Genomic DNA, 6,685 nt, shown 5'->3' with positions numbered 1-6,685 from the left:
TGAAGAGTACCTACTTTACGAGGCTGGGTGAATCCAGAAGGGCTCCCGGAACCCACAGTGTTGGTTCAAGACTACAATAACAGAATAAATAATTATTTTCCACAGCTAGATTCAAACCTTCATCCTTGGAGCTAATATCACAGTGCTTTACCCACTGAACCACCCCAATCGCATGAAGAGCTTTCATGACGGCGACCATACCACAAACTAACATCGAGTATCAACCTGCTGGTCCACCTTCTCTAATCTGCAGCATAATTAACCAATTCACATTTTTTAAAGTAATAAAAAATGAATAAATATAAACTATGAAAGGATTTAATAATTAATGTAAGAAGATAAGAGGAAAAATATTTTTTTCAAGTTAAAAAAACATTATCGGAAATAAGTGTTGTAATATACACTTATTATATACCATTGGAAAGCCATATTTATAAAAAATAATATATATTTATATAATAATATATAAATAAAAAAGGTCCGTTCTTATACGAGCTTGATGTTAAACTGGTCGGTGCATGCGCATTGGGTTTTCCGTTTCGCCAGTCGGTTAAATCTTTTCTTGTTACCATAGTGATAAAATAGTTTTTTAATTTAACTTAACCTACATACATATGAGCCTTTCAGCTGGCAGGGTGGCTAACTCCATAAAATCATTATAGCATTTTCCAAATTTATTTTTTAACAATTTAGCATTAAATAAATGGTTTTCAGCAGAATGAAAATGTTATTGCACTGTTATATTTCTGTCATATTTTTGAATGAGAAATATTATTAAAGTACTTTTCTGTTTGTAAAATTTGAGTTTGTCAGACTAACAATTGAAAGGGTCATTTGCAAAATTAGTACAAGAAAGTATTGGTACAATAAATAATTTTTGAAATATCTGTTATGAAACAAGCCAGGATTGGATTCAACTGTGTGATCCGCACACCGCACCGCATTTTTTATTTTTGGATTCAAGGAATATTGGAAATTTTATGGGAATGGAAGTGGATAATTTTTGTTTATACGTAGATTATAAAGTTTAATCATTGAAATTAATAAACCAAAATTAACAAACAAAACTTAAAATAACTTTTCTGATGATGATAAATTTCATATTATATCTCAAAGATTTAAAAAATCAAAACTTAATAACGCAGTAAAACATGAAAAAAAATATTTTGTAGATAAAAGGGTTTCATTTTGAATAAACATGGGAATATAATGATCCCCAAGGATTTAAACTTTCGGAATAAGATACCCTCATCTTTATTCATAAGTATACTGTATAAAAATTACACATTAAAATAATGGCTCAACTCCTTAAATATGCATATTCTACGTCATTAGCGTATGTAATTTCAAAAGACTGAGGAAAAATTGTGAAACTTAATACCTTTAGGCGAACTAAAACTTCACTGAAATGCTTTAGTCGAATAGTATTCAAGCATTAGAGTTAATTAATGTTTTGTTTAAATTTTTTTTTACTTTAAATTTCGGAATAGTTCAAAAATTAATTCTAAAGCAAACAAGTAAAAGCAATATACATGGTGTTTCATGGTTGAGTGTCTCATCTAAAAATATGCATTAAGAATCTTAAGATGAGCATAAAATTCCCTATATAGCCGCTAACTCTTTGTTTAGAAGATATTCTCTTCTAAAGATTTTCATTGTTATTAATTATAATAAATAAATAAATGCGGTTTCAACTACTTTATTAATGAAATGTAAACATCAACATCCATGTTAAATGTTATTCAAACTGATTAACTTGAGCATTCAGACAGGCTCGGCATCTATCATCTAAGCAGTGACCGAATGGCATTAAATACGTATCATTGTTTTGCAAAGATTCAATTATGTAAAAATTAAGGACATTGACCGAGCTTGCATGGCATTTTTGTTAAATGTCACTTCAAACAATAACATTCAGTTGAGTCAGATCTGGAGAACATGCACAACAATAACATATCCAGTGCCATTCGGCCACCACTGCTTTGGAAGATTGCCGTGCGTGTCTGAACGCTTAATGTAATCACTTTGAACAACATTTAATATGACTGTCGATGTTTACATTTCATTAATATAGTAGTTGGAATTTTATTACTAACTCCAGGAAAAAAAGAGACAGCAGAGCTTGTCTGCTCTCCCGATGAGTTATATTCTGTTAAACTGTTATGTTCCAGGTAAGTGTTGTATTTTCATTTTTAGGATTTTTATAAGATCAAGAATATTGAACAAAACAACATGAAAATTAGAGACATCACTTACCCCTAACTCCTCCTCTTCTCCTGTCATCCGATACCTGAGGTTTAACGTAGTTTGATTCGTTTGGGTTATTCCTCTGGAAAATATAATAATAAATTTTTCAATTCATTCAACAATTTAACTATATTCAAACTGAAATTAATTATGGATTTACAATCATGCAAAATAAAAATACCTTCAAACTAAAAATCTGTAACGTACCCTACTGCATTTAGAAAAATTATTAACATCATTAATGATATTGTGACTTCAGTCCCCTGCTATAAATTCGTGAGTGTGCAAGCAGAAAAAGTTCATTATTAAAAAAAAAAAACAAATGAAACTTTTATCTTCGATTGTGGATTATTTAAAAGGAATAAAACCATTTATAAAGAGCATTTTGTTCACTTGTTTTTATTTTGTCCAGTACAAAATTGTCTTAATTGGACAAAACTGACGAAATAGCCTCCATTATTATTCTTTAAATACATGAGTAGATGACAGGCAGCAACAAGTGCTGTGATAGAAATTAAAAATATTGCACAGTAATCTTTCATATCAGACAAGGTTTACTTGTTTGATCAGTTAATTGTGTTGTATTTCTATGAATTTGTCTCTCATCTTTCTTTAATTGTTGCTTATTGTCTCTGAAATTGTTTGTATTTGTCACATTTCTAAAGAGTTTGTACCAAGAAAAATGATGGAATTTTGGCTATTGCCTTGCGAGAAACCGCGGTCAAGTATTTCCAAACTTAGGCCTCTCTGTAATCCACCTGTCTCAAGCTGACAATCTGAAAGTTCATTAATTGTTTTACTGCCATTCCGAATTAGCGTGACTCAGAAGAGGGTGAGAGGAGGGAGAGAAAGGGTTTCTTTAGGATTGTATATTATGCTATTTTATTTTCTATAATGACTTTATTTTTAATGTTCATACGTTTACTTAAAATTGCTATTGTTTGGTTGGACAATAAACTCTTCAGTAAATTAACATAATACTTTGTTCCTTTTTCCCAAATGAATAATATTTATTAATTTTGAACGGTATAGAATAAATTGGTCGAAATAGTCAATTGTGTCCGTAGAAGAAAAAATCAAAATCACTGTGCATCCATTCCAGGAAGAAAAAGAAAAAAAGAACAACCCTTTTGATAAAATTGTATTTCTTTTTCATCAAATTCAGTTCTATCCATGAAATTTTAAAATAAAATGTTAAGAACTGTTCTTCTCAATAACAACATCAAAAGCTTTATCAAATCAACATTTAGTTTACTAATTCGAAAGTGATCACAAAAACATTAAATAAAATAATAAGGCCTGACAAAATAAATTTCAGAAAAATCACTATTTATTTACTGCCCACCTTAGTTGATATCACTAATTTTTAATTAATAGTAATATTAATTATAATAATATCATGAAAGTAAAAATTAATATTGAGTAAAATGAATCATGATATGAACTTAGATAAGTGTATATTTGTGGCAAGTGAATAAATAGAGATTTTTCTGTTTTTTTTTTTTTTTTGCTATGTTAGAGTCATGTAAATCAGTTAAAAAAATATTTTAGAGTAATATTTCACATAAAATAAATTGTGATCCTAGGAAAAACAAAATTTAAATTAGTCCAGTAAAAGTGGCTTGAAATTTAGCTTTACCTTGAAGTAATCGTAAACTAATTTTTATTAATTAATAAAAAAGAAGATACCACGCCTTACAGCAGATTTTTCGAAAAGGTCGCCGTATTGCAAGGATTACAAGTTCTATATCATATAAACTAATTTATACTGCATTTAACAAGCTTAATTTGAGCTATAATAGAGTTTGGTATATTGAATCATTCCCTAAATACAGTTCATCAAAATACAGTTTTTAAGTTAAAAAATGTCATAATTTTGTGAATTTATTTTGACACATTTCTCAAATAAAACTTTTATCCTAAGAAAAATAATCATTATAAATTACTAAGGCAAATTTAACGCACTATTATGCCCTAAAAGAATTCTTTATGCTCAATATTTTCTGAGATATATATTTTCAAACACTAATATTTTTTCCAAACAACGAGATACTAACATCTGACGAATATCACTCACGCTTAATTTTGACGGGAGTATACAGAAACTAAAAACAAAAGAGGAAACCTTTAATAGGTAAACTTTATACTTCTAGATATATGAAAGTTAATAAAAAAGAAAAAAATTAAATCTGTTAGAAGTTATTAACTAGAAAAACTATATGCCTACTACGCACCTTCAGAGGAGTGGTAAACTTTATATCATGATTATTTCCAAACAGTTTAATTCGGAAACCATTGAAAGAAATTAGTCAATTACATCTAGATTATCTCGTGAATTTAAAAAATAAAAGGGATATGTAGAAAAATATAAGATCAGAATAAGTAATGATAATTCTTGACCCTCCACACTGGAAGAAAGCCATCTTGCTAACAACAGGTTGCTACCCTCGGATGGTCAACAATATCTTTGGAGTGCCTCCTCCAGTCAAGAGAGCAACTGTTGGCTAGGGTGGGGTAGCGTCTCAGATATTAATCATGATTTAAACTCATCTACATAAAAATCCTCTATTTTGTTCAACTTTATCATTAAAATTTCATTTGTACTAGTTTTTACTAAAAATTTATATATATTCATTTCTTTTTTTTTTTAATTTATTATTAGTACAATGGAATAGTAATGATTAAAATAGCTTTTGTTATTCTGTGAACTTCCTTATATAAATATAATAAGTAGGATATAGGGAACAATAATGAATACCTGCATAAGTAATTTTTAATATATTATATTTATGTATCATATTAAATACATTACATATAATACATACATCCAGAATTTCTACATAAGTTGTAAACAAGTCAGCCATATCCATTTCGCAAACAAAAATAGTTAAATAGGAAATCCGCTAGAGTGCTCTGAAAAGCAATCTCATTTATAATCTAAATAATGAAAACTGAGGGTGAAATATTCTTGAAATAAAAAGTGATATTTTACAATAGTTTTCTGGGTATGATGAACATCAAATAATAATAAGGAAACCTAAAATTGATTTTAACTATGTCAAAGAAGTAAATAAATAAATACATTTGCTTATAAATAAGTGTAAAAATTCTTAATTTACGTTATAACGACATCATGAGGTTTTCAAATATTTTTTTATAATATATTAGATTGCATTTATTGGAAAAAGCAGAATTTCTAATAAATTATTTCAAATACTTCCAGGAGTTGTACATTTGAAAATGGTTTTTACATTATCACTGGTATGAAGATGAAAATTGTCTATGAAAAGGACAAATTATTACAAAACTATAGTATATACAAATAAAATAAAATATAATATTATAATTATAATATATTTTTAAAAAATGTGGGCTTAAAATGGTTCACGTTTTTTCCTTAATCTGTTTGATTAATATCATAAATTAAAAATAAATTTATAATGCTATAAAACCAATTATGAATGCAATTAGTTTATCCATGTCTAATATGTATCATAAATACTCCCTGTTCCTTTTGCCCTACTTTAATTTTTATTTTTTTTTAAACAGAATAAGCCATTACGCTTCTTAAATTTTATTTAATTATTTGCTATATTAAAATTCCAAAATAATAATCAATTGGTTTGCAGTATAGTAATAGCTCCTCCACTAAGTACTTTTCCAATTGACAACTTAAAACGGTCTCTCATCCAAATTCTTTTTTAGTTTTATTATTACAATATTATTATTTATTTTGCTCTTACAGATGAATCTATTCATCTAGGTCCGGTATGAATCAGTTTAAATGAAAAACGTTGTCAGTGTATTTATATAACATAGCCGGTTGTCGGTAATGATAGATACTGGATTACAAAATTATGATCTTTTTAATTCGATTATTTGTTAATTCATTCATTGTAATGACTCCAAAGATTATTAATGGTTAGAATTAAATTTATATATGTATATATCTGTTTCATTTATTTTAAACTCCTTTATTAGTTTTAAACATATTTGTTTGTTTATAACATTATTACTAATATTGCTATTTTATTTTAATTAATTTATATATTCATTTATTCATAACTTCATTTTCTTATTTTTTGTTTATTTTTTAATGAATACGTATTGATAGAGTAAATATTAGATGAGTCCTATGATTTACATGAGAATGATAATTTAAATAAAACTTATAATGCATTCAATATTTGTGACATAACTGGAACAAAAACGGTAAAATAGATATGATTAAGGATAAAATAAAGAGTAGACAAAAAATTGACAAAGAAACAAAAAATAAAATAAATGTAAGTTAGTAAGAAAGAAATGACACTCTATTGTGATATTTAGATATAATAGATGGGGGAGGGAGGGGGTTGAAAAAAATATCTTAGTGTTTTTGTTATATCTAATATGACTGATAATCATGCTCTGTAGTGTAGCAATACAATATAGTTGG

This window comes from Halyomorpha halys, unplaced genomic scaffold (genome assembly GCF_000696795.3).
Source record: "Halyomorpha halys isolate HHAL.00 unplaced genomic scaffold, Hhal_1.1 Scaffold582.1, whole genome shotgun sequence".
NCBI classification, from domain to species: Eukaryota; Metazoa; Arthropoda; class Insecta; order Hemiptera; family Pentatomidae; genus Halyomorpha; species Halyomorpha halys.
Note: the sequence above shows the minus strand (reverse complement) of the source record.